Below are 26,937 nucleotides of genomic sequence, written 5' to 3'. Positions count from 1 at the left end.
TTATCAACTGCAAGGAGCTCAATTGTGGGTAGAAATTGGGATTTCCAACTGGTGTGAGCACGCAAATGACCATTTTCATTTGGAAATGATAGGTTTTGTATAAGTAGAAACATTCAGAACTATTGTAGGGGCATTAATAGAAAGCAGGTAAAACTGCATTTCCCAGGAAATCAGCAAAAGCAACAAAAACATGACTGTTGCACAGATTTTATTGAGACATCACTTTAGGGCTATTACATTTGGAATGCAAAAATTTGGATTATTACTAACTGTCAGCAAAGAGTTAGTGAATTTCTTTTCTGCTATCTAGCACTGCTAGAAATGTATAGTTGATGTAAGGGAAGATGTTGAAATGTCTTGGAACACAAGAAAAAAATATGTTAAAGATGTGTGTGGAGTAGAAAGCACAAAAAAGAGGGAACATTGAAATCATAACTGTGAATAAAAAAGAGATATTGCTGTAAAAAGATTGAGAGAAAAATACTTACAATACATATATAGAAAAAATAATTTCAAAAGTGCAGTCAGAACAAAGAACAGTTAAAATTAAAAAAAAAATGAGAGGGAATGTTGAGAGATTTTGGTAGAATTTTAATGTTTTGGATATGGATGAGCAATGTTAAAAAAGGACCTCCCACAGAGTGTTTGGAATTAAAAGTTTAAAAAAATGATGAAATCATTTTAATGAAACTGAAGTAGAGGAATGCACTGAGCAGGCATTAAGACAAATTTGTCTGATGTCACCTCAGATGTTGAATGTATTTATTGATATATATGAGGAACAGCAGGATGTTGTTTAGTAATGTGAATGCATGTGTATTTTGTAGGATGATGTCATTAAAATCATGAAGGTGTAAATCCAAATGATTTGCAAGAAATGATTATATGATATAATGAGGTTACTATATGAAAAATAATATCAAAGAAGATAGTTGTGCTTCATAGGGAAGTGCAATGGTCTGTAGTGAGTAATGAATCTTTCCTGAAAGAAAGAAATAACTATGTATAAGAGGTGCTTCTGACCATTTTGTTGTATGGAAGAATGAGATGTATTTTCAACTAGTGTGCAGATACAATTTTTGTTTGGAGCTCAAATGGGACTTTTAAAGAAGGTGTAGTTTAAATTCTAAAAGAACATATTTTCCTCCCATTACAGTAGAACCTCTAGTCATGAACCCTTCTGACCATGACCAAATCAGGTTCCAACCAAAACATTCACAACTTTTTTGGATCTGGTAACAAACACATACTCGGGTGGTGATCAAATCTGGCCATGGCCGATTTCCCCTTCTGCATTATTTTTTTTGGAAGCACCAAATTTCCTGTTGTGGGAATAATGGGGGAATAAGGTTTGGGTCATGACCAAATTGGGTTGTGACCAAAGTTATGGAACAAATTATGGTCATGACCATAATAGAGGTTCTTATTGTATGTTTTTTTCACAATTAAACACATATTTGGATATGCATCTTTCCTGGGTTTGACAGAGACAGAGGATGTTTTTTTCCCCCAAGCCAGCTAGATATCTAAACCAAGTAGCAATTCCCAAATTCAGAAGAACTATAATCTTGGCAATATTTAATGGCCCCTGAACAGTTGAGCAGAACAAAATATCATTGAACAAAGATACTGTCTCTGTAGTAAAAAAGTTCTAAAAAGATTAACCAATGTTTTCTTACGTTGCTCCCATTAAGATGTCCAGCTGCAGCTAATCATACTCCATGTTGTCATATTTCAGGTCACCTACATCCATTTTATTTGTAGTTGTTATCCAACCACTATGGTTTTATTTCTCTTAACATTGCTTTCTTTCTTTTACTATTTGCAAAACAATCTCTACTTTGACCACTCCAATTATAATTATTTGATTTTTTTTTTGTGGTTTTTATTTGCTGCCTCTCAATTTTTCCCCCTTCAGTTTCTTGAGCTGGTCAATGACTATAATACAATATTACTAGTTTTTCTGATATGATTGACTGACAAACCCATGGTTTTCCTATACTCTTTTACAATATGTTTATTGAATGATTTCCTCTTCAAGACTCTTCTATCTTTAGGTAATAGCATTTCAGAGTAATGTGGCAGTTTATGTGCTAGATCATCTTGAAGAAAAGTCTCTACATGGTTACAAAGTGTTGACACCAACTTGATGGCACATAATCAATCAACCTGTCAGTTGAGTATCAGCTTATCACTTCTGTAACATGAATGCTTGGTCCTCCTTGCATTTTGCCTGCTTATGTGCAAAACATAATTGCTTCAATCATTCAAGCACTAATGTTTTTCAAAGCTAATTTTTCTCCATTGACTGGAAGTACAAGGATATTTTCAAGTTTATAATTCTCCATCTCTGGCTATTTTGAATGATGATTACAACTCATAATAGAGAGAGAACAATGCATAAATTTTCTGTGTGTGCTTCGTTTCTCTGTGAGAAGATCCTTTGGAATAAAAAGCATATTCATGTGCATAAAGATACTTAGCATTTTGATGATCTATGCTGATTCCTATGGATTATATACAGCTGAACCTGGAATTTAAAAGCAGAACAACAGATTATATATATATATTAAAAAACTTTTTGTATACTTGTAAAAAGTGTGAAGCAGTCCAAGGATCTCCTTGTCTAAAGCTTGTTTTTTAAAAAACATGTCACAATGTTTGTTCTGATGGTGTGATGCTGTTTTTTCATACTTCATAGTTGATTGCCATGAAGTAGGGCAATAAAATGCTAAAATAATGAGATATGAGGAAGTTGTATAACATTACACAGAAGGAGAAGTTGACATACAATCATTATTTTGCATGGCAGGAGTACAAGAAATCACCTCATATCAAGTGTGGTCCATTATTAAATATTGTCTACATTAATTGATAGTGGCAGAATTTCAGAGTAGAGTGTTCTCCAACCCACATTGGAGACTAAACTCGCATCCTTTGGTATATAAAACTGTCCTATTGCCTTGCCATTGAGTTATGATAGTACCATCTTCTTGCTAACATGCAATTTCATCGTAATAGCACTCTTAGATCATATTTCTCAATTGGTAGGTCTCTCAATGTGGCTGAAAGAAGCATTGGAGCCTTTAGAGGCTTGCTATGACAAATCTGGAAGGCATTCTGTGAATAAAATTGGCTGCCCTAGTTCTCATATCACTTATTAGGATGGTTCCTAAAGAATCACCCAGGGAACTGTCTGATCACTTTGTATGGAATCTTTTCAGATTATGTCCTATGAAGCAGTGGTGGGATTCAAATATTTTACTACCGGTTCTGTTCATGACTGGGTGGGCGTGTCTTGGTGGCCATGAAACTGGGGTGGTCATATGACTGTGTGGGCATGGCTTGGTGGTCATGTGACTGGGTGGGTGTGGCCAACTCAATGTCACTCACGTCAAGAGATGCCTCACCTGGCCCCTCCCCTCCCAGCCACTCCTTGTCACACCCAGCCTCAACATATCTATAGTTCTGAAAAATGTTGTTCACCTTTTGTTGACTTTATTATCTACGTATTATAGATGTACTTTCATGGACCACTGAAAGCAGGATATGGCTCACATGCTTTGCCCAAGAGGGTGATAGGCAACAGGCTTTTACGGGCCTTCCAGAAAGGGGGGGGGGTGTATTTTCCAAAGCACCAGAAGGCAAACAGTGTATTTATCAAAGCAGGATGGAAACTGGACAGAGAGAGAAGCAACCTAAAAGGAAGGAGAAATTTCCTGACAGTGAGAACAATTAACCAGTGGAACTGCTTGCCACCAGAAGTACTGGCTGCTCCAACACTGGAAGCTTTTAACAAGAGACTGGACAGCCATAGAGTTCTGCCTGCCCTCCCCACACCCACCATTTCCCCAAAAAGTTGAGCGAGCTCTCTGGCTCCTGCAAATTGCAGCCCCGCCACCTTTGACCCCCCCTCCCACTCCATGCAGCCTTTGGGCCCTTGCTTGGCAACTTGGTGAACCTGGCAGCATTGAGCCGAGCCGGCCTGGCCCTGACAGTGGGAAGCACGGGATCCCACACCACCACCGGAGCTGGTTTCCAGCCGGACTTTCGCTTTGCTTTCCCTTTCTTTTTCACACACCGACGAGATCAAAGGACTGAACTTCACCCAGCAGGGTTCATCCACAGCACACCCGAGTTTGGCTGCCTCCCAAACCGCCCCCAGCTATTTCTCCTGGACAAATGTCTCAAACTGCAGCAAGAAACAAAGCTTTCCAAAAAAACCAACAACCTGGCACCGCTGGCGGCTGCCTCCTTCCTCCTTCCCAACTCCCCCGAACCACCACCCCCAAAGGAAAAGAAAACCCATCCTTTATGGATGCCACCTGCCTTGCAAAAATACAGGTCCAACAGTCCATCCTATCCCCCCCCCACACACACCCATGCCCGAAGTGATGCCAAGCGGGGGCGAAGCAAGGAAAGGGGCTGCAAAGAGAGATGGAGAGAGGGTGAAGGGAAAACCGAGTGGAAGAAAGTTGCGGGGGGGTTGAGAAGGAAGGGAGAAAGTTTAAGAAAGCAGAAGCTTGGAGAAGCGGAGCAAGAGACATGCAAACATGTGCCCCCTCTTTTTTCCCCCCAAAAGCGAAATGAGAGGAAACTGCAAAAGAAACTGATTCAAATCTTGTCCAAGTTTGAGGAAAGAGGGCTCGGTGTGCGTGCACGCGCGTGTGTGTATGTGTGTGTTTTCCTCCCTTTCCCTCCTTCTCAGCCGCTCAATGGCGCAGCGGCAACCACAGTGCCGAGCACCCTGGCTTCTCCTCGATCAACCTGTTCAGAGTCTTTCGGGATGAGGAGGGTGGCAGCTTTGTTTGGGCTCCTTTCTCTCCCTCTCCCCCTCCCCCTCCTTCCCTCCCTCCCTCCCTCTCTCTCTCTATAAGTAGTAGGTACAAACTATTGCTGGGTTAATTTAGGTACTTAACTGACAGAAGGGCCTCAGTGTAAAAGCTAGTTATGAGGCTACAAATTGTATTTTGTGCATCACAGAAGATTGCAGTTTGTTATCAGATTGTAATATTTCCATACATGAGAAGATACTTAAGGATGTGATGAACCAGATTCAGACAGCCTGGGATGAAATTGATGTTTTTAGACTTGATTTTAGCAAGTACAGGCCCTCTGTACTTGACTCATTATTGGTTGTGATGAACCAGTGCATAAATCTTATAATGTGATAGTTAGTAAACAATAGATTTAAGCTCAATTTTCAGTATGCAGAGGCCATATTGAAAGTTTTCCAGCATGGAAAAATGATATTCCAAATGTTGTTGATGCTACTGCATTTCAGAAAAAGTATACTCAAACATCTTCTGAAGGAATTATTCAATTATAGTTCAAGTTTAAGGTGACATGTTAAAACGTATCTGTTTTCTTGTAAACATTATAGTTGGTACAATTTAACAGTCCACCTATTCAGTTTGTTGTTGCTGCCATTTGCTATTATAGTGAGGTTTATGGTTTTTAGTGTTATTCACTATATTACAGATGTAATCCAATGCACTTCAGCCAAGGTTGTTCTACACTATGAGGTCTAGAAAGCAAGCATGATGACACTTATGCTCATTAATTTTTATGAGCATATTAAAATGATATGAGCCAAGGCTAATACCTAGAAAATTAGGTAACTGGGGTTGGAAGAAGAGTTGCATATCAGATATGGTATTTCCAATCCACCATTCTAAAGATTTTCCCATGGAATCTGCAGATTGTGTGCATATTTCAATTATTCTTCCTTTTCCCAAGGGGGAAAATATATTAGGAGTTTCTATTCCCCAATTTTGCTCTTGAAAAAATAATACCAAATTGATGGAACATCTTTTATTATTTTAGTATTGTTATTTTGTACAGTTAACTGTATGTGTTTTTCTGATATTTACATACCTGATTTGCATTACATAAATTTGTTTTACCTTAATTAGAGGCTTCACAACAACCCATGTTGTTCACTGAAAGAGATGTTTTTAAAATATAAAAATAAAAAAAATATTACAAAAAAAAAAGGTTTGGCAAAACACACATTTCCTTAAACAGTACTATTTTTAATTACCATCTTATGGAGATCTCTTTTTACATTAATGGATTACTTGTCAATAATTATTCTTGGTTACTGTACTTTGAGAATGATGACTCCAAATCTTTACTTCAGGGGTGGGATTCTGCCGGTTTGGACCGGTTCACTAGAACCGGTTGTTATGATTCTCCATAGTTCGGAGAATCAATAAATCAGGCCTCTGGCTGGCCCCGCCCCTGTCCGCCCACTTCTCCGCTCCCTGCCCAGTCAGTCCCTATTGTGCATGCACAACATCATGTGAATGTGCAACATGCCTGCAGCCTCCTTTTGCCCGCCTGGCCAGCCATTGCTGCCTGCCTTTTGCTGGGATCCTGCCCCATGTGATGATCTCCCTGGGTGAGTGCAAGCCCCAGTCACCTTTCTCCCACCACTTGCCTTTTCTTTTGCCCTTTCCTTCCCCACCACCACTTGCATTTTGCCACTGCTGCCGGTCACCTTTCCCCACCACCACCCACCACCCACCACCACTTGCCTTCTGCTGGGGAACACTTGGAGAGGCTGCTGTTGGCTCCAACCAGGTCAGCGGCTGCTTAACTCACCTGCTGTTCCAGCTGGGAGATCGAGGGAGTCTCTCCCGAGGGCAAAAAGTTTGCAAGTCCCCCTCCCTTCGGAATGGCTTCCGTGCAGCAGAGAAGCAGTCTGTTTGAATCCTGCTTTTCTCTGCTGCCCGGGAGCTGTTTCTGATGGGAGGCTTGCAAACTTTTAGCTCCCTCACTTCCCCAGCAAGAGCAGGTGAGAGAAGGAACCCAAAACCGACACAACTCACGAGCCTCTCCACTGTTCCTTCCAGCTGGGAGAGCGAGGGAGCCTCTCCCAAGAGCAAAAAGCTTGCAAGTCTCCCTCCCTTCAGAATGGCTCCAGTGCAGCAGAAAAGCAGTGCAAGCTTTCCCAAAGGGGGATCAAGCAGGAGAATCCCCCCCCCTTTCATGAAGGGAGGCATGTGAGTATTACTGCCTGCCACGCAGTAAAGCTGAAAAAATATTTTTATATAGATTGTTCTGACTATCAATTGGTATAATAACAGGCAAAGGATAGGCAGGGGCACAACTTGAGCAACTTGAGGCTATTCCCACCCCACCCCACGCATGCTTCATCTTGAAATAACTTTAGCTGAATTTCAGCAAGGATGGGTGCCCAGGGGTTTAGATGTAATCTGACACAAACACGCAGCGTATCGCACTATTCACAGCCAGCTGCTCTTCACCCCAATCATCTGAAGCAGGGCGTGTAAATGCAAAGGAAACACCAAAGAGTGTGAAGGCAATCAGCAGCCATAGGATCATGAGTTGTTCTGCCATCAGTCAAACTGCATGTTTTCCTCATAGGCAGCTTTCCTTTTCCCTCCTGCCCAAGCCGGGTCAGACATTTCTTCCTGAACTCACAAAGTTGCCGCCTTTGGCCCTTCAGCCCCATCCCAACTCAGCCGAGTCTGCACCTGCCTGGAGTGAAGCCGGACTCTTTGAGCTCTCTCGCTCACCGCTCAACTGGAGCCTCCCCATAGGCTTGGGTGATCTCAATCCTTTGCACGGAGATGGCAGCATGGTGTGGTGGTGACAGCTATGGCAGCGAAGCAGAGGGCAGGAGGTGGCTTGCAAGACAGCCCTTCCTGGGGGGGGGGGGGCAAACTTGACCTAGGTAAGGGATAAGTAGGCAAAGCAAAACGAGCCAGCCTGCCTGGCTATCAATTCAGCCATGCTGGCTGGGAAAGAAGAGAACATGGTCCTTCTCCCCCTTGGTGTGCTCTGCTGCCGCCGCCGCCTCCACCCCAGCCGCCACTGCCACTTCTCCGGGGCCAAAATGAAAGGAAGCAGGCGGAGGCAGACAGGTCCACTGCCTCTGCCTGCTTCCTTTCATTTTGCTGCTGCCGCCACTGCCACCGCCCACAGAGGCACTGGACTTTGGGAGGGCTTGCAGGGGGTGATCCACGGCCTCACTACCATCCCATGCCTCCTCTTCCTTTTCCTGCTGTCCGCTGTTATCTGGAGCTTGCAGGATCATTTGGTTCATCCCAGGCCAGGTGTGTGTGTGTGTGTGTGTGTGTGTGTGTGTGTGTGTGTGAGAGAGAGAGAGAGAGAGAGAGAGAAGGAAGGAAGGAAGGAAGGAAGGAAGGAAGGAAGGAAGGAAGGAAGGAAGGAAAGAAAGAAAGAAAGAAAGAAAGAAAGAAAGAAAGAAAGAAAGAAAGAAGAAAGAAAGAAAGAAAGAAAGAAAGAAAGAAAGAAAGAAAGAAAGAAAGAGAAGGAGAGAGGAGGAGAAAGTGAATGAGATATATGGATGGATAGATAAATACATGGAAGAAGGGAGGGAGAGAGAGAAAAAAGGAGAGGAAGGAAGGACACAAACCCTGATTTCAGAAGACTCTTTGAAGCAGCACAGCAACCTAGGGCTGGCCTGCAAGAGATCTTGGAGGTCATCTAGTCCAACCCCCTGCTCCAGCAGGAGACCCTTGCAGAATCATAGAATAGCAGAATTAAAAGGGTGTGTGTGTGTGTGTGATGTATTTCAGGTGGGTCTCCTAGCTTTAGAAGGAGAGAGGGAAGAAAGAAGGGAAGGGTTATCCTGCAAAAGATCTCGGAAGTCATCTAGTCCAACCCCCTGCTCCAGGAGATTCTTACAGAATGAAAGAATAGCAGGGTTAGAAGGGAGTGTGTGTGTGTGTGTGTGTGTGTGTGTGTGTGTGCATGGCTGTCAAAACTCCAATAACAGGTCAAGTAGCTCTGGAGAGATCAGTCATAAATTAGAACACTTGCTAAGCAACCGGTCATTAGGAGCACTTGGTTTGCTAGTCACATGGCCACATGGTCACGCCCACCCAGTACATGGCCACCAAGCCATGCCCACTCGGTCACATGACCACCAAACCATGGCTACTCGGTCACACGACCACCAAGCCATGCCCACCCAGTCACATGACCACCAGGCCACACCCACAAATTAAGCCATGCCCACAGAACCGGTTGTTACAAAATTTGAATCCCAGCCCTGCTTTACCTGTTGGAGAGCCAACATTGTATCTTCTAAAGCGATATCACAACTCAAACTCCATATTTTATCAACTTGTGTCCAGTACCAAACACTGGGCTGTACTCTGATAGCAGAACACAAGTTTAATCCCCCACATTTTTTGGTCACTGCAGTTAATAGCAGAGGTTTATGCTTCTTTTACAGTTCTGTTAGATTCCTAGGCAAATGCACAACACAGACTATAAGGTTTCACACATGCCAGGAGCCACCTCTTCCCTACTGGGCCTAAGAGCCTGCCAGCTGGGGGAATTGGTCTGTTCTATTTTTGCTGAGAAGACAAAGGAAGCCTTGCCATGAAAGAAATTAAAATCATTCCTGTTTCAGCTAGCAATTGACAGTTTAAGTGGGATACCTATATTTAAAATTTGCTGCCTAAGTCAATCACCTCATTCTACTGGATGGAAGCCTGGCTCTCTATGTAAAACAACAACCTCATTAATTTTTCTTTCTTTCTTCCTCTCCCACTCTTTCCCCCTATTTAATATTTATCCATCTTCCGTTTTTTTTTTTCCTGCTCTCCTCATGACTAGAATTTGTACTTTCCCCCCATGTTCTCTGGCTTATTAGTTTCTCCATGTTGCTCTCAGTCTCTTATTGCACATACATGGACATAAAAATGACTTCATTTGTATTCTAACAATTGACAACCCAATTTATTCTGACTTGCCAATTCATGTCAAATCCTTCAATATGAAGGCGTATCAGACAGCCAGTTCTTTTAAAAGAACACATTTAAATGCAGGCAGGCAAATATTCCATCATATCAGCAGCATTTACAAGTTCCTCAATGATCTTTCAACAAATTTCCCATATTTGCTTTTAGAAACAAAATCCTTGCTTCCTACCCAGCGGTCTTAAAAAAAAAATACAATTACAGCTATTTCTCGGGGGGGTTGGGGGTGGGGACAGCAAAATATGATTTTACATTGTCTGACTACTAGGGTAAGGTAGGGAAGATGACCTTGAGAGAAACTTGCAAGCACCATTAACTAAGCAAAAGGGGCCAAACATTTTTTAAAATCCAGAGCATTGAGATAATGGCTCAGGTTTGAGAATGGTTTGAGAATGGCTCAGGCAGATGCCTCCCTAATTCAATAGAGCGTAAGAAAGGGGAGTTGATTCACTACAATCAGACCCATATAAGTTTTTTTGTTGTAGCCAATATTTCTAGTCTCTTTCTTGTGGATTTGACTTCTTAGTGAGGCTGTTGCTTTTAGCTTAAAGGTGCTTTTTAAAAAGGCAACTGGACTATTTTTTTTTCCTTTGAGGAACACATTTAGCTTCTTAACCAAGAAGATTCATTGGTTATGGCAAGATGGTTGGGGGTGAGGGAAGGATTCGTTCTGACAGGATGGTGGGAGTGGGGTTGGAAGGATCACATTTCTTTGCAGTCATCTGTTCATTAGCATTCTCCCTGAGAGCTCTTGAGGCCAGTTGGGGATTGCTATTGTTACCCTTTAGAGACAGTCCAGACAAAAGGCACAACCATAAGTACCAGCTGTATCTTTATTGTAGAGACACATTAACAGAATTTTGCAAGATTGAAAACATTTCTCCCTTCCTTTCCTTTTGTTCTCTGGAAAACTGGGATGGTTTTCTGAAATGCTTCCCATACCTGCTCTCCTTCTGTAGGTTGAGAAATCTTTCTCATGCCATTGTCTAGTCTGCAGCTTTTCCTCCTATCTCCTATGATCATTATCACAGCAGCATGTCAAATTTTTCAACTTTCAATTTCCAACTATTAGGGGTGTTCAAAAAATGTGACATGCCTTGGGGATTGTAAAGATATTTTGGTTACTTTAATATAATTTAGATGTGCTTGGTAAGTAACTACATAAATATCATAACTTCTTTAACATTTTGTTTGTTTTATTATACCATTACAATTATATGGTTAGATATAATAGTGTAATTTCAATTGCCCAGGCTTTTTAAGGATCTCTGTGCCATAATATCGCATATTTGGGACTATTGTTCATGAAAACATTAAATCACAGAACTGCACCACTTAAATCCTTTTCTCTCCAAATAAAAGTCTAAATTGATAAGTAATGCAGATGCATTATATTGCCAGAAACAGAGTAGGACTGAAAGGTGGAAAATTTATGAGAAAGAGCAAGAGTCAATATTATTAGAAAAGCTGCACTTCCTACCATCACATTAATACGATGCAGTGACACTTAGAAAACTTAATTTAAAAATAAATTGCACCTATCAAAAGTTACTAATGGAAGACATATTGCTTTTGATTTAAATATTTTTATGCTAATTCTAATAAAGTAGATGAAATGAAGACTACTGGGTGTGAGCCGCTGGCCTTTCTCCATGCTCTAAAAGTTTGAAACATGATACCTAGTTCACATAACTTTATTCCATAGATGCTCTTTTTCAAAACACTCAACCTACCTTCCCTCAGCTTTGTGGTGAGTTTCAGTAGCGCTTTTACATGCTGAATTTCCCATGATGTCATCTTATTCAATATAGATTAATAAATGCTTACTCCACAAAAAGTTTTCAATATAATGTAAGCTTGGGCTTTAGTCTCCTGCTGAAAATGCTTGTGATACAATCAGTTCATTCCAGTTCTGTGTTTAACGTGAGGAAGCCAGCAAGGGGTTAAGATTTAGCTATAGTTCTGAGTTGTTATACATGAAATATCTGTAATTTTTTAACCTTCCAAATCTGCCTGAAGGGGGAAAAACGCTGAAAACAGAGACAATGCACTGTTAAGTAAACAAAGGTTCCTGGACAACATCTGAAAAGTGTGAAGGGCTAACAGATTTCAATACACCCATCACTCATGCTTCTTGGAAAGTGTGGAACTCTATTACTGGGAGGTTTTAGCAGATAAGGGAGGTCAGCTTAGCAACCTGCTGTCAAAAGTAATGAGGAACAAATTGTTCACATGAAGTCAATGGCCAAAGCTACTGTAAACGTAATCTCTGCAAAAGAGGTAAATGGGACTCTTCTAATATCAGTAGACCCTCTCTGACATCACTGTTCTTATCCAGCTGATGGACTTTCCTCCTGTCAAGCAACAGTATCAACAAGATCTACAATGCTTTTTATAAGCCATATATTTTTGTGTCATTTCTACACAAAACTTCAATTTGCACATTTCAAGAGAATTATTAAATTGGGAATAGTTACAACCCACTATTGTTACTCAGTGAACCTAAAAAGGGGTACCAACCATAAATGCCAATGCAACCGCTTAACGATGTCAGGTTCTGGAAACAGGTTCTGGAAAGAAAGTATACTTTGGTTTTCAGAAAAGGATATCCTTCTGCATCAATAGGATGCAGCATTGTTGATCCCTTCCCCACCCATGAATATTCAACAGTGTTGCTTTTGTTCACAATAATATGCTTACTAACTGAGCTTAGTTATTTTCTTGCAGACTTTTCATTAACCAATTAGGTACCATGCTAGCAAAAAAATGATAAACAGAGATTAACACCAGGATTAATAACAGACCAAGCAATAAATAATACTCCAATCAGAGAATTATCAACTCAGACAAACAATCAAACAGTAAACAACAGCCTAACCAAGTAACTATCAATAACACTCCCACTCCTTCCAATATAAACAGAAAGAAAATCCTGTTCCCTCCTAGTACTGATGATGTTACCTAGTTGGAAGTCCATGAAAACAACCATGCTCAGAGAGCACCAAGAACTCCCTGAACTACAAATATTCACCTCTATTGGTATCCCTACTAAAGATTATATGGTAAACTACCAGGATATGAATAGTGAATAATGTAGTATTTCAGAGGAATTGCAGATGTTTGATGCAGTAAAGCACTTGGAATATTGCTATTTTTTTTCAAAGCAATATCTATATTTATCATCCATTCATCCATCCATCTACCTACCTACCTACTACCAACCTATGTATCCAAAGAACAAATTCATATTTCTCCATATATACCTGTATGTTCCTGTCTGGAATCACCCAGAAAAATACATGGCAAATGATTTGAACCTCACCTGCTTTACACCAAGTGCAGATGCTGTCTTGGGATGCAAGGCGGGCATAGATAATACATCTGTGGAATTCCAAAAGAAATAAGTTGTGTGAAATCTATCAAAAACATCTCAAGGGACTCCCAATCATTCTTAATTAGTCTGATTTCTTCTAGTTTTTGAACTGCTTGGGTTTTAAGGAACATAAAAACATCTTTGGAGAATCTGTAATAAGATTTCCAATTTTTAAATTGAAAGTTTCTGCTAGATATCACATTGTAACAAATCAGACTAAAAGCATGAATAATTTAAGCAAGTTTCTTGCACAAAATCAGTAATTGTTCATCAGGTTCTGTTCACTGAATGTTTACCAATACTATATAAAAACTAAAATCCAGACGAATTATTCACTATTGTATTCTTATCTATTGTTTTTGTACCTTCTTATATTTCTATTGCCTATTTTATTACAACATAGTTCTATCCCATTAATTCTGTCATAAATGGATACATTTCTTAATGAGCATTAATATTTCCTTTAATCTTTATAATTCAAGCCTTGCTCCATTCAGTTGCTTTCCTCACACAAACAAAAAATAATGCAGCTTTTAAAATTTAATCCCTATATCACAGTGGTGAGTCTTTATTAATATGTAGCAGCAGTAATTTTCCATTTTGAATTGCTTTCTTCCTACTCATCTGCTTGGTGGACCTTAGTGGTAAGCTAGAGGATAGAACTTGGTAATCACATGAGTATTCTTCAAACCAGATTTAAGGTTTTTAAAGATGATGGTCTTGGTATAGAACCAATAAACCCAAACAACTGGCACAGAATCAGTATACTGTAATATCCCATGATAACTTGGTTCTTCTGGTTCCATGTCTAAGTCAAACTTTAGAGTGCCAGAATGAAGCCACCTTCTTGGCTTTCTCATTGGCCAAAAATAAGTCATTATCGGTTCATGTTTCTGGTTGTAGCCAATATATCAGTAGATGACCGGGCTCTATGTCTCTCCACATTCACATAGTGTGTTGTTATCTGCTAAGAATATACACTTGAGCAAATTGGTTTTACATTTAGGCAACTCGCAATCTATTCAGAGATCACTTGATCACTTGGTTTCCAAAGGCAGACACCCATCTAAATCATGTAATAAGAGGCCAGTCTGGGTGTAATTAGTGAATGGAATGCAAATTGGTATGAAGCCTTCTTGGAACTGTTGAAAGGACTCTCCAGTCAAACACACCCTTTCAACAGTTCCAAGAAGGCTCCACACCAATTTGCACCACTCAGGTGACTCTGATGACAGAAATAAAGCTCCAGGTGACCTTAATGACCTGCTAAAAGAATGCAAATGACCAGTTGTCTGCAAGAAGCATAAATCCTTCCATTACCCACCATCCAGTCAGAGCTGAAGAAGCTTCTTTGATGAGAAGTGAAATGTCTTCAATGGAAAAACAGAAAGTCCAGTTGCTTCTTGTAAAAGCACCCTTGGGACAACCATAACCTGGATGACTAAGAATCTCCACAGACTTATAGGGACATTTTTGAGGTATTTTGTAAGGTATAGGTCATTAGCTATATAGGTAAACATCTAATTCCCACAGCACCATTTTATGCCTAATGATATTTATCCATGTAGTAGGACTGTACTGCTATTATCCTTCACTTTGTTCCTGTTACCTTTTCCTATTGGTATCTTATATTTATCACTTTGTTGTTTGTATTTTGTGATTTATGATTGTATCTTATGATTTAGGATTTATTACTTTGTTGTTTATATATATGGTGAGAGCTTATGCTTGTATGTACACTATATGTTTATATGTACACTGAAAGCTTATGCACCAAAGACAAATTCCTTGTTTGTCCAATCACACTTGGCCAATAAAGAATTCCATTCCATTCCATCCCATCCCATCCCCAGTTGAAAGGCAAGTGTCCTGTTTAATGTTCAGTAATAATTTGTTACTCGTTCCTGGTAAACTAACAGTAATTACTCATTAATCATCATTAATAAGATGATTGTTTGCCATCTTCAAACCAAGAGATAAAATATTAACTTTATTCTATGTCTATTTTGGAGATAGAAAGAGAAATAACATTACAGGCAGTCCTCATTTTGTGATGACCCCATTCGGTGACCATTGACAGTTACAGTGATGATGAAAAAGTTTGTAAAGCAATGAAAAACTGAAGTAAGATGGTAAACATAGCCACTGTTACATTTAGTGACTGATTTGCTTAATGACTGAATTGACAGTTCTAATTGTGGTCACTAAATGAAGATTACCTGCATAGATATTCAGTTTAATAAATATTTCAAATAAGTTAACTTTTATTTTCTTGATAAATATCCCATGTGTTGCAAAATTGCTACTCCATCATAATTTTGCAACTTTCTTCTTCCTGCAATTTAGTTCATTCAAGTGCTAATAATAATTTATAAAGCAGTGGTAGGAACATATATCCCTATATAGTCTACCCCATGTTTTCAGTTTACACTGCTGAAATTAGTTGGCAAAATGACTACTTTGGGGTGATATAATTTCAAAGGAGTCCAACATTACCTTTGTATGCACTCTGCATATTTTTCTTTAGGAAGGAGGGAAAAGTATAAAGAAATGAATTCTTTATGCTTCTTGCTAATCACCTAATTAATTTCCTGCTTTAGGTAATCCCCTTTTTAACAGCTTTACTCTTTGAACAAAACTGTAAGGATCATTTTCTTATCAGTTTGCAAATATTATAATTGTTTAATAGGTGCCTTGTGAGCTCTGTCTCTCTTTGTGTAATAAACTCTTAGATGCCACTACATAAATTAACATAGATCACATTAAATTAACTCTAAAATTGTTGTTGCCTCATAGCAACTTTGGAAGCTGCTCTGAATTGTGTGTGTGTGTGTGTGTGTGTAGAACACCTTTACAGTTTTGAAAGGTATTTAAACATTGTCTTCTCGATGCTATTGTGGTCATGATGATCATAAAAACAAAATTAAACAGTGGCAAAATAGAAAGATAAATACTGGAGGATAGGTAGAAAACCTTTAAAAGAACGAGTTTCACTATCAAATTCCACTGTAAATATATTTATTTGAAAGTTGCTTGTTTTAATGAAAAATAGCTTGGCTAAAAGGGAAAAAAATGAAAGAATAAAAAATAAAATCCATAGTAAAACATTATTTTCATTGAGCCAACTTATGATAGCTAGTATGTGATCCCTTAAAATCTCTTCACCACAAAAAAACTGTAAACAAAGTCAAATAGCTAAAAATCAAGCCAATTCCATATTTAGTTATACATTATTCCAGAAACTGAATTTGTTCCCTTCAATTTTGAAATTTTTTAATGGAAGAATCACCACATAAAATGCTGGCAAACTATATTTGTTATATAAGATAAGTTCTATGCATTTCTGGTGCAGAATTTAGCTAATTTTCTTCTGTTTTTCTGTTTTTTCCTTTTTCCTTCTCCTTTTTAAGGATAGGCAGTATTACTGGGTAGGAAGGAATAGGCATCTTGGGCAGCCAATTCATATCATAAAACAAACTGCAGATTATTCATTTAATTTATGGTCTTTTCATACTTTATTCCCTGGGATATCTCAAAAATTTCCCCAGCTAGGTATCAACCATATGTAATCCTGTATCTAGAAAAATCTGTAAAAATCTGTAACTCTAAAAAGAATAAAGTTATGGGAAGAGAATACTGTAATATTTTGTGCAGAAAACTTTTCCTTTCCTTTCCAGCATTTACCTGCTAAATTTTCTTCCCCCAATTGTTCACTATTGGAGAGAGCAAGGATACTGGATGTTGACATTGACACTATGAGAGAGATTAACAGAGTTTATGCATATAGAGAGATTAGTAGCTTAAAGAATAAAGGAGCTACAATCTAAGCAGATTGACACATATCCATAGAAGGAATAAAGTTATTCTGTTTTGTAGTGTATCTGTAACAGCACAAGGAGGACTGGATTTGAATATTTATCTGAGTGTGTGCTGTCATAGATAGAGGTCAAATATGGAAGTGATGAAATATGCAACATAATTTCATAACACATCGCCAGGCTGCTTCCATCAGGCTGCGAATACATTAAAAAAAAGAGTCTGCATGATGATATCATCATCTGGATGTTGTCATTTTGAAACTCACTTGATTGGCTTCAGATGGCTATATTTTCCACAAGGCTTTCTTTCCAATGAAGAAAAAGCACTGTACACATTCCTCAGAAGCAACCATAATTAGTTGTGCATTATTAAACGCCTTGGAAAAGAAAAGGAAGATTTCAATTTCATATTTTGGTCATTAATGTAATTGCTAATTTTAAGAGTTACAGCATTTAATATGCATCTGGTCTGAGATCACTTTGAAGTAATAGATACTTCTAGCAATGAAAAGCAAATTGAAGATAAAATGGAGGATGTAAATAATGGAAGAAATCACAGAAACTTTCTGAATGGCAAAGATTTCTGCAGACACCAAACTCTGACACTGATGATTTCCAGAGGTTTCATTTTATTTCATAACATGTATATGGCTTTATGCAGTAAAGTTTTCTGTATATGGCTTTATGCAGTTTAACCTTCAAGCTGAACATAGTAATTATAACTTAAAAGGTAGTTTTCTTTAACACTTGATTTCTGATACAATGTGATATTGACTATTGAATTTAGATTCAGTCATGTATCATTCAGGAAAACAACATTTCTGTATTTCCAAAACTCATAGTTTTCCCCTTAAAATGGAGTCCAGATCACAAGATATTTGAAATCTTATCAGATATATGAGCTATTCAACCAAATTGAGCAAACATTATATAAGAATATGGAATGGACTAGATACACACAATTATGAAAAAACTATGTATTTTTAAAGATAGTGGCACAGTATTCATATTGATTAATTAAATCCTATTTAGGCATTAAGAAACTCTCAGGATCAAGGCATGACTACCAGTTAACATACATCAACAGGATGGATGGATGGAAAGACAGACAGACAGGCAGGCAGGTGACAGAATGTTATGGTAGTTCTCTTCTTTTCTCTGAAGCTGATCCCAGTTGGTGTTGTGTAGGAACTTCATTCCTTAGGCCTCTCCAATGTGGGGTGCATCAAATTTTATTCTCTCCCCACCTTTTTTTCAATATCTACATGAAACTCTTGGTGAAGTCATCCGCTGGTTTCAGATTCATATTCTTGGTATGCTGATGATACCCAATCATATCTTTAAAGCCCTAATCATCCAAGTGAGAACACCAGAGGTCTGTCCTAATAGCATGAAGCTAGGTGGAATTGGATGAGGAATAACCAACTCTGAGTCAATTCTATAAGATTGAGTAGCTGTGGGTGTTCGGATCACACAAATCTGAGATATTCCATCTTTGATCTTGGATGGGGGCAGGGGACATTCCTCTCTTCAAGATTGGATGACAGGGAATTCAAAATGCACACTATGAATCACTCATAAAGGCTATCCAAAGCATTGAGGATATGTCAAGTCCCGCATAAATATTTATATTGTAAAGAAATGCTAACCTGAATGAAAGTATATTGCATCTATTTTCTTCTATTATGCTTCTAAGGATTTCCTGCAATACATTTATTAAGAGAAAAGGAAGCATGTAAGGTTGAGTGTTTGTCAGCAAGTCAGAAAGGCAATGAGCATGACCAACAAAATAGCCTTATAAGTGATTGATAAATGAATCTTGCACTGTTTTGTGTTTGAACAAATTATAAATATTGTAATCCAGACTTGAGAAAAAGCTAGAAAAAGTAGTGAATTATTCAAAACATATTAAGGAAGATCAACAATGAGAAAAGAAATGGGCAGTAACCTTATGGGAGACAAGATACACACACAGACGCATATATATATACATATACATACATAGACACACATACACACATATAAACAGACACAGACACAGATGCACACTGAATCCTGCTGGACTTTTTGTCTGTCTGTCTGTCTGTCTGTCTGTCTGCTCTATCTATGCTATCTCTCGTTCTCTATATCGGTCTATCATCTCTCTCTCCCTCTCTTTCTCTCTCCAATCTATAATCCGTTCGTCCCTCCCTCCCTCCCTCCCTCCCAGCAGGATTCAGATGTGGAAAACTTCATAGAGGGAAGGGTTGCAAATGCCACTTCTTGTACAATATCTTTTAACCCCCATGTTTTGGCTAAATAGCTGCCAAGGACTAACAAGTGATTTGCAAATAATGCTTTAGACGCTAAAAGATTATTCCAGAATATGCTGATTAGATTGCTAGGTAGCCAGAATTTCCAATCGCTAGAATTCATGGACAGGCTGTTGCTTTAATACTTTAGGAATCACCACATAATCCTGGGACTGAATGAAATAATGACATGAGCCAATTGTTTATTCCTGGAAGTTATTTCATATCAATAAGTACAGTATTATGTTTATATTGTATATGCATATCTACTTAAAAGGAGGAATTATGAATTCTGTTTGACCTTCAAATTCACTTGAAGCCTGAAAATATTTATTGAAACACACTCTATCAGATATTAACAGCACCTAGAAGCCCAAAGAAGCTAGGAAAAATTTAAGCTTGAAACATCAGATTAGCATAGGATTCTCTACTAAAATATTATATCACCAAAGAAATCGATCACTCTGGTTGAAAGATGACAAGAACTTTTTAGACAGCAGGGTAAGGAGGAAGGGACAATTTGAAATTTCTTCCATTTTGCAAAGACAATTCTAAGCTTAGTCTTGTTAACTTCTTGTCTTTCTTCTCTTTTACACTGTATCTTCTATCCACATGACCAAAAACCAATATCTAGAAGTGAAAAGCATTATTATTTGCTTGAACTGTGGTGGCACAGTGGTTAGAATGCAGTATTGCAGGCTGATATTGCTCACTGTCAGGAGTTCAATCCTGAGCAACTCAAGGTTGACTTATCTGTCCATTCTTCCAAAGCAGAGGTGGTATTCAGCAGGTTCTGACCCGTTCTGGAGAACTGGTAGTGGGAATTTTGAGTAGTTTGGAGAACTGGCAAATACCACTTCTGACTGGCCCTGCCCCCATCTATTCTCTGCCTCCTGAGTCCCAGCTGATTGGCTGGGTCTTCTTTTGTTGCCCTGGACAGGAGAATGGATCTGGAAAGCAGGTTAGTGAGGTGGGAAAGGAATGGGATTTTGCAGTAACTTGCCCCTGGAGTGGGGTAGGAATGGAGATTTTACAGTATCCTTCCCCTGCCATGCCCACCAAGCCACACTCACCAAGCCACACCACGCCTGCCAAGCCATGCCCACAGAACCAGTAGTAAAAAAATTTGAATCCCACCACTATTCCGAAGTTGGTAAAATAAGGACCCCAATTGTTGGGGGCAATATGCTACTCTGTAAACTGCTTAGAGAAGACTGTAAAGAACTATGAAGTAGTATATAAGTCTAAAAGCTATTGCTACTTAAATTCAGGAAAGAGTAGCGAAGTTAGTTCTGGAAGTAGTAAGGGAGGGGGGAAACTAAGTAAAGTTTTTATCTTTAAGTTTTGCTTTGGCTGCCCCCCTCCCCTTTTAAAAAAATAATAATAATAGGGCTATTATGTCACTAAATCTGAGAATCTATTAATTCAGTGCCATCTCTTTGATCTTAAACCTCTTCTGTCTATAGCCTTATCCTGATTTCCTACTCATCTCTATACTGGGAGAATACCATCTGCAAGTCCATCCTGGGGTAATGAAGGCATCTGTAAAACAGCAAGGCAAACCAGTGCCAGATATAAGAACCGGAATGTGAGTATTCATCAGCATTTTCAGTGGGTGGCGAGTCTGACTTGTCAGTTTAAATTACAATCAGTCATGCAAAATATATTTTATTGCATATACAACCAATATGTGTGCTTTTATACATCCTGTCCATTTTTCTGAAGGTCCTAGCAAAGATTTTGTATTTAATAAATATCTGGAAATAAAAAGCTTTATGTAGCTTTTTTTTTAGTCTGTATTTCTGTGAGTGCTGCAGTGAATATTTCTTCTGCATTGTTTCCAATTATTCTGATTCTCACTGACAGAAAACAAATTGCTTTCAAATGGCTAGCCAGGCTATAGTTAAATGCCTCCTATGAAATATGGATATACATGTTCCAGGTATTAGAAGAGTGTCGAAAAAAACCCCAATTGAATTCAGTGGATTAAGAATCAGAAAACAGACTGATTCTAAAATGAAATAGGCTCAGCAGCAGTTGCATGTATGTGTGGGTATATGTTTGTGTATACATATACACACATACATACACACACTCACACACACTCACACACGCAAGCCCAATAGAGCAAAAGATAACTTGCTAGGGTAGCTTTGAGAGGAGGAACACATGGTCTGTACAGACAATTATACCAGACAAACATGTTTTACCTTTCCTCATCTTTGCTCAGTTGCTAAGCAATGTGGAAAAAACAGACAGGTTTAATTAGGTCTATACCCTGAATGACCCAGCTAGTATCAATGTATAATGCACAAAAAATTAACACTTAATTTGTACTTTCTTCCAGGGTTTCCGCTACATTTTTAAGCATAGTTACATAATCTGTATCCCAGGGGCTGCCAGTATGCCCCAATTGTTCTCCCATTTCTTAGAAAACTCTCTCCTCCACACACACATACTCCTGTCTTGCCTTCTTCCTATGTGCTGTATATACAGATGGTCATCAGCCTAAGACTGCAATGGAGCCTGCCATTATGGTCACATGTTGTGAGAGCCATTAAGCAAGACAGTCTCACTTAATGGCCCCAACTTCCTGCTTTCCCTGATGTGCTGGTAAAATGCTGCACAGCATGCTTTGGGGAAGGAGAATAGACTGCTTTATTGCCGGGCCGCTTGGTGCAATACAAGAAGCAGCTGCCATTTTCTGAGCAACCACAATTCAATGTAGCTGTTTGGAAAATGGTGGCTGCTTCCAGGACCAGCAAAAAGTAATCCATACCTAACCCAAGTTCTGGAGATCTTTGAAAGGTAATTGAGTGTGGGACCTGGTGGAATGGGAAGCAGGTCCAAGGCCTGCAGGGATCTGGTGTGCAGGGATCAGGGGAGATCAGCTGGGGGTACTTGCAGCAACCCTTCAGTCATTTGTAAGGGTGAACAGCCAGGAGGATGCTTCAGCAGCCATAATTTCAAGACAAGATTCTAAGTAGCTGTGAGGAGGAGAGGAATTCATCATAACTTTGAATGGCTACTAAGTGACCAGTCATAAGTTGAGGACTACATGCATGCCACTGATGGACCTGAGAAAGTGGACTGCCTGAGGTTTTGCAGAAACTTGCTGCTTTCATTAGAAGTGTACAAAAAAGGAATACATTTTTGAATCACAATTCCACAGTTACTTTCATTATTCTGTCTTCCTTTGAACCTTCACTCCAAACCAGAAACATTACTGGGGACAGAGAACAATACTGGAGCAAGAAACAGATTAACAAGCTCACCCACAGTTTATGGATCAGTCAAGCTGAGGCAAGGCTAAGCAGGAGCTTTACAGAATTTCCAGAAGCTACCTGGCATTATCCAGGGGCACACCAAGATTATGACCCTGGTGTTGGGTGGCTAACAGATAGATAGATAGATAGATAGATAGATAGATAGATAGATAGATAGATAGATAGATAGATAGTGTTGTGAATCAATAAAAGTGAATAACCTAAATGCAAATTAGGGGTTCAAAACCTGCACACTTGATTGGTCCTTATACAACAACTTGGGATTGGGCCAGAACCAGTCCCTGATTGGCCACTTTGGGACTGTCCTTATTGGTCAGTGGTTTGAACTTGTTGCACATTTTCATTGGTTAATAAGGCAGCAGCTAACCCTATAAAAGGGTTACTGCTGCCCATAGCATTGCTCTGTTCCATTCTGATTCCTGTTAATATTAAAGAGTTGAAGTCACTGGTCAGATGTCTGGTCTCCTTATTCTCCAAACTTAACACTGGCGACGAGGATGGGATTCAGAGACCGAAGAGCTGACTAACCTACATAGCAACTAACAGAGCACGTGGTTGAACACGCACCATCAACGGCAACATGGCCAGCGGTGTCGTACCACCCGCTCCATTCGACCCAGAGACCGAAGACTGGGAGTCGATATGGATAGGTTCCAGATGTTTCTGGAGACCAACAATTTGAAAAATGCAACAGCCGGAAAAAAAGAGCTATATTTCTAACCCATTGCGGCCCTACCGTATTTAAAATGGCAAAGTCACTTGCCAAGCCAGCAGAGGTAAAAGAGATGGACTGGGACGTCCTCGAGCCTTTACTACGGGCTTACTACGCGCCCACAGTGCCAACCTTAGTCCGAAGACACGAATATTACCGGAGGGACCAACAGAAAGGGGAAAGCCTTGCTGATTATATTGCAGACCTCCGAAACCTTGAGGCCTCTGGGATTCGCCGACTTAGAAGAAGCTCTCCGGGACCATTTGGTTCTGGGCCTAGAAGACGGCACGATCCAGAGTAAAATTATGGCTAAGGGGGACATCAGTCTCACCAATGCCCTTAAAGAAGCCTCGGCAGCAGAGGCGACCAAGAAGTCGGCAGCCCGATGCGCCGCACCAACGCACCGCCACGTAAACTCGCCACGGATACCTCGCCTCACACAGAGAGACACCCGGTATCAACTCACCACGAAGACTTAGAGTCCCCGTCCGACAGCGATGGGGAAGAGGTCAACCGACTGCGAACGGAGCGAGATCAGTCCACGCAACACTCCTTTCGACCGTGTGCCGGTTGTGGATCCAATCACCCACGATCCGGCTGCAAATTCCTCGACGCGCTCTGCCGAAATTGCGGGAGACGAGGTCACATCGCAAAGGTTTGCAGAAGCAAACAAACTCCAAACCCCGACAGGCCGAATGCCAGTCTTCAGGATTCTTCGGCACACACCGAGAAAAATTAAACCACTCCTACAGAAACAAACCGTCCACCACTTCCACCAGGCGTGAAGAAACCCGGCGGGAAGAGACCCACCAAACAATCACCATAGGCAACGCTACATCCCTTCATGCTGGGAAAATCCGAGTAAAGGTCGCCATCGAAAACAAACCGTGCGTGATGGAGGTAGACTCGGGATCTTCCTCTCGATGGTGTCGTGGAAAACGCCCAACAGCTCCTTCCAACGATTGCCGCCAAGACCTTAACCCTCAAAGGGTTATACTCAAAGACTATCAGGGCAACCAATCCCGCTGCGGGTCCCGCAGATTCCAGGTCTCATTCAAGGACCGCACCGTCGCACTACCACTGACTGTCGTGGATCGCAACAGGCCTAGTCTTCAGGCCTCCAATGGTTCAGGCTGCTCGGAATCACTGTAGCCGAGTCCACAAGGCCGAAAGCGCCGATTGGGAAGAAGCACTCGTGCAAGAATTCCAAGACGTTTTGCGAACGGACTAGGCAAGTATAAGGGGACCCCAATCTCGCTTAACTTGAACCTGAAATAGCACCCATCCGCCTTAAGCCGCGCGGGTGCCGTTCACCTTAAAACCTAAAATCGACGAACAACTCGATAAGCTGATAGCGCAGGGCGACTGGAACCCACCGACCACGCCCGCTGGGAAACCCCGATAGTGACGCCTATCAAGCCTGATGGGTCCCTAAGAATTTGTGGAGACTACCGGGCCACATTGAACCACGCACTGCAGCAAAGTGCTTATCCAGTACCGGTAGTGCAACATTTACTCCATTCCTGGGCGGCGGAAAGTTTTCACCAAACTAGATCTAGCCCAGGCGTATCAACAATTGCCTGTAGACCCAACCACAGCCGAGGCGCAAACGATCGTAACACATAGGGGCGCATTTAAATGCAACTGGCTCCACCTGAGTAAGCGTCGCCCTGGAATCTTCCAGAGTTTAATGGAAAGGTTGTTACAAGGGATAAAAGGCGTTGTCCCATATTTCGACGATGTACTCATCGCCGCACCTAACAAAGACATCCTAGAAAAACGACTCAGAGAGGTTTTATGAAGATTCCAAAATGCAGGCCTCAGAGTAAAAAAGATAAATGCCACTTATGTACCGAAAAAGTAGAATTTTTGGGATACCTCCTGGACAGCCAAGGAATTCATCCCAATCAAGACAAATTACGAGCAATTAAAAAGGCACCCACTCCTAGGAACAAGGCAGACCTACAGGCGTTCCTTGGACTTATCAATTTCTATAATGTGTTTTTACCCCACAAAGCAACAGTAGCTGAACCATTGCATAGACTATTAGACAAAAAGCAACGTGGGTTTGGGGACAACGGGAACAACATGCTTTCCAACAAATAAAGAAATTGCTAACTTCTGATTCAGTACTTATGCAGTACAACGAGACTCTGCCACTCACTATCACGTGTGATGCATCACCTTTGGGGTTGGGGCAATTCTGTCCCACGTGTTACCAAACGGAGCGGAGGCCCCCATCGCGTTTTTTCGCGAACCTTAGCTAAAGCTGAACGAAATTATAGTCAGCTGGACAAAGAAGCTTTAGCTATTGTTGCTGCAGTTAAAAGATTTCACGAATATGTTTATGGCCGTATGCTTTACAATAATCACTGATCATAAACCGCTACTGGGGATCATTGCAGGTAATAAACCAACCCCGTATATATTGTCCCCAGAATGACCCGTTGGTCTGAATTCCTGGCGCTACAACTACACCTTGCAACACCGCCCGGGAAATCGATTCTCCACGCCGATGCATTGAGCAGAGCACCGCTCCCAGACGCTGTTGTGGATCCAGCCCCAACCCTCTCAACACTACAGATTGAAGCTCTACAGGCACCACCCTTGACGGCTAGAGACATTGCTTTTGAAACGAAACGTGACCCAGTTCTGCAACACATACTATGCTGGGTTGAAAGGGGTGGCCGACGGACCAAATTGCACCTGAATGGACGCCCTTCAAAGCCCGCCAAACCGAGCTGTTTTCCCAAAAAGGCTGTATCTTGTGGGGCGATCGAGTAGTAATCCCTGACAAATTGCAACAGACTGTGTTGGCGGTATTGCATGAGGGACATCTGGGCATTGTGCGGATGAAATCACTCGCACGCAGCTATGCTTGGTGGCTGGGAATCGACAAAAGAATCGAGGCCTGGGTCGCTACATGCCAACGCTTGCCAGGAGGTCAGCAACGCCCCACCTAAAGCAAGCCCAACCGAATGGGAAACGCCGAGTGGACCGTGGTCCCGTATTCATATTGACTTTGCGGGCCTACCAAAGGTCACACTTTCTTGATTACTGTCGACGCCTATTCTAACTGGCTCGAGATTCATCGAATGCACACAACTACAACTGACTCAGTTATTAATAAATTAAACAGACTATTTGCCACACACGGGTTTCCGGACGTGTTGGTCTCGGACAACGGTCCACAGTTCACTGCATTGCCCTTTGAACAATATCTTGCTGATCGGGCATCCGCCATGCGCTAACCTCGCCCGCGCACCCTGCGGCGAATGGACGTGCAGAACGCATGGTACAATTTGTGAAGAAGACCCTGCACAAAATGGAATTTGGCAACATCGACGAGAAAATCAATCGAATCCTCTTATTGCAGCACATCACGCCCCACAGCGTGACCAACAAAACACCCGCTGAACTCCTTATGGGGCGGAAAAATACGATCGCACCTTGACCGGCTCCACCCCGCTCGCACCGGAAAAACCTTTCGGCTCCAGCAGCAAATGCCGGGAATTTAAGGTAGGCGATTTAATCTTTGCCAAAAACTTTTCCGGCGACCGCTATGGATACCCGCAACCGTACCCACCTCACCGGGCCTAGATCTTACCACCTGCTAACAGACGATGGGAGGGTGTGGAAACGCCACGTAGACCAGCTCCGATCGAGATTACCACCCAGCGGCCATGACTTCCCGG

General features: G+C 40.9%; 1 long non-coding RNA gene across 1 annotated transcript in view; it reads right to left on the bottom strand.

Moving 5' to 3' along the window:
- Positions 1-346: 346 nt before the first annotated feature.
- The window catches only part of LOC148130961 (uncharacterized), a 59,268-nt gene continuing 32,677 nt past the window's right edge, over positions 347-26,937 (bottom strand). The window contains exons 4-9 of the long non-coding RNA XR_015749511.1: positions 21,454-21,476; positions 18,602-18,654; positions 17,219-17,329; positions 13,084-13,142; positions 12,282-12,331; positions 347-2,530 (exon numbers count right to left, since the gene is read on the bottom strand). This is a non-coding gene — a long non-coding RNA (uncharacterized LOC148130961). The remainder of the gene's footprint in view (positions 2,531-12,281; positions 12,332-13,083; positions 13,143-17,218; positions 17,330-18,601; positions 18,655-21,453; positions 21,477-26,937) is intronic.

This window comes from Notechis scutatus, chromosome 4 (assembly GCF_049901735.1).
Source record: "Notechis scutatus isolate UNSWTSFEM ecotype Mainland chromosome 4, rNotScu1.2, whole genome shotgun sequence".
NCBI lineage: Eukaryota > Metazoa > Chordata > Lepidosauria > Squamata > Elapidae > Notechis > Notechis scutatus.
Note: the sequence above shows the minus strand (reverse complement) of the source record. Positions and strands in the feature narration are given on the sequence as shown.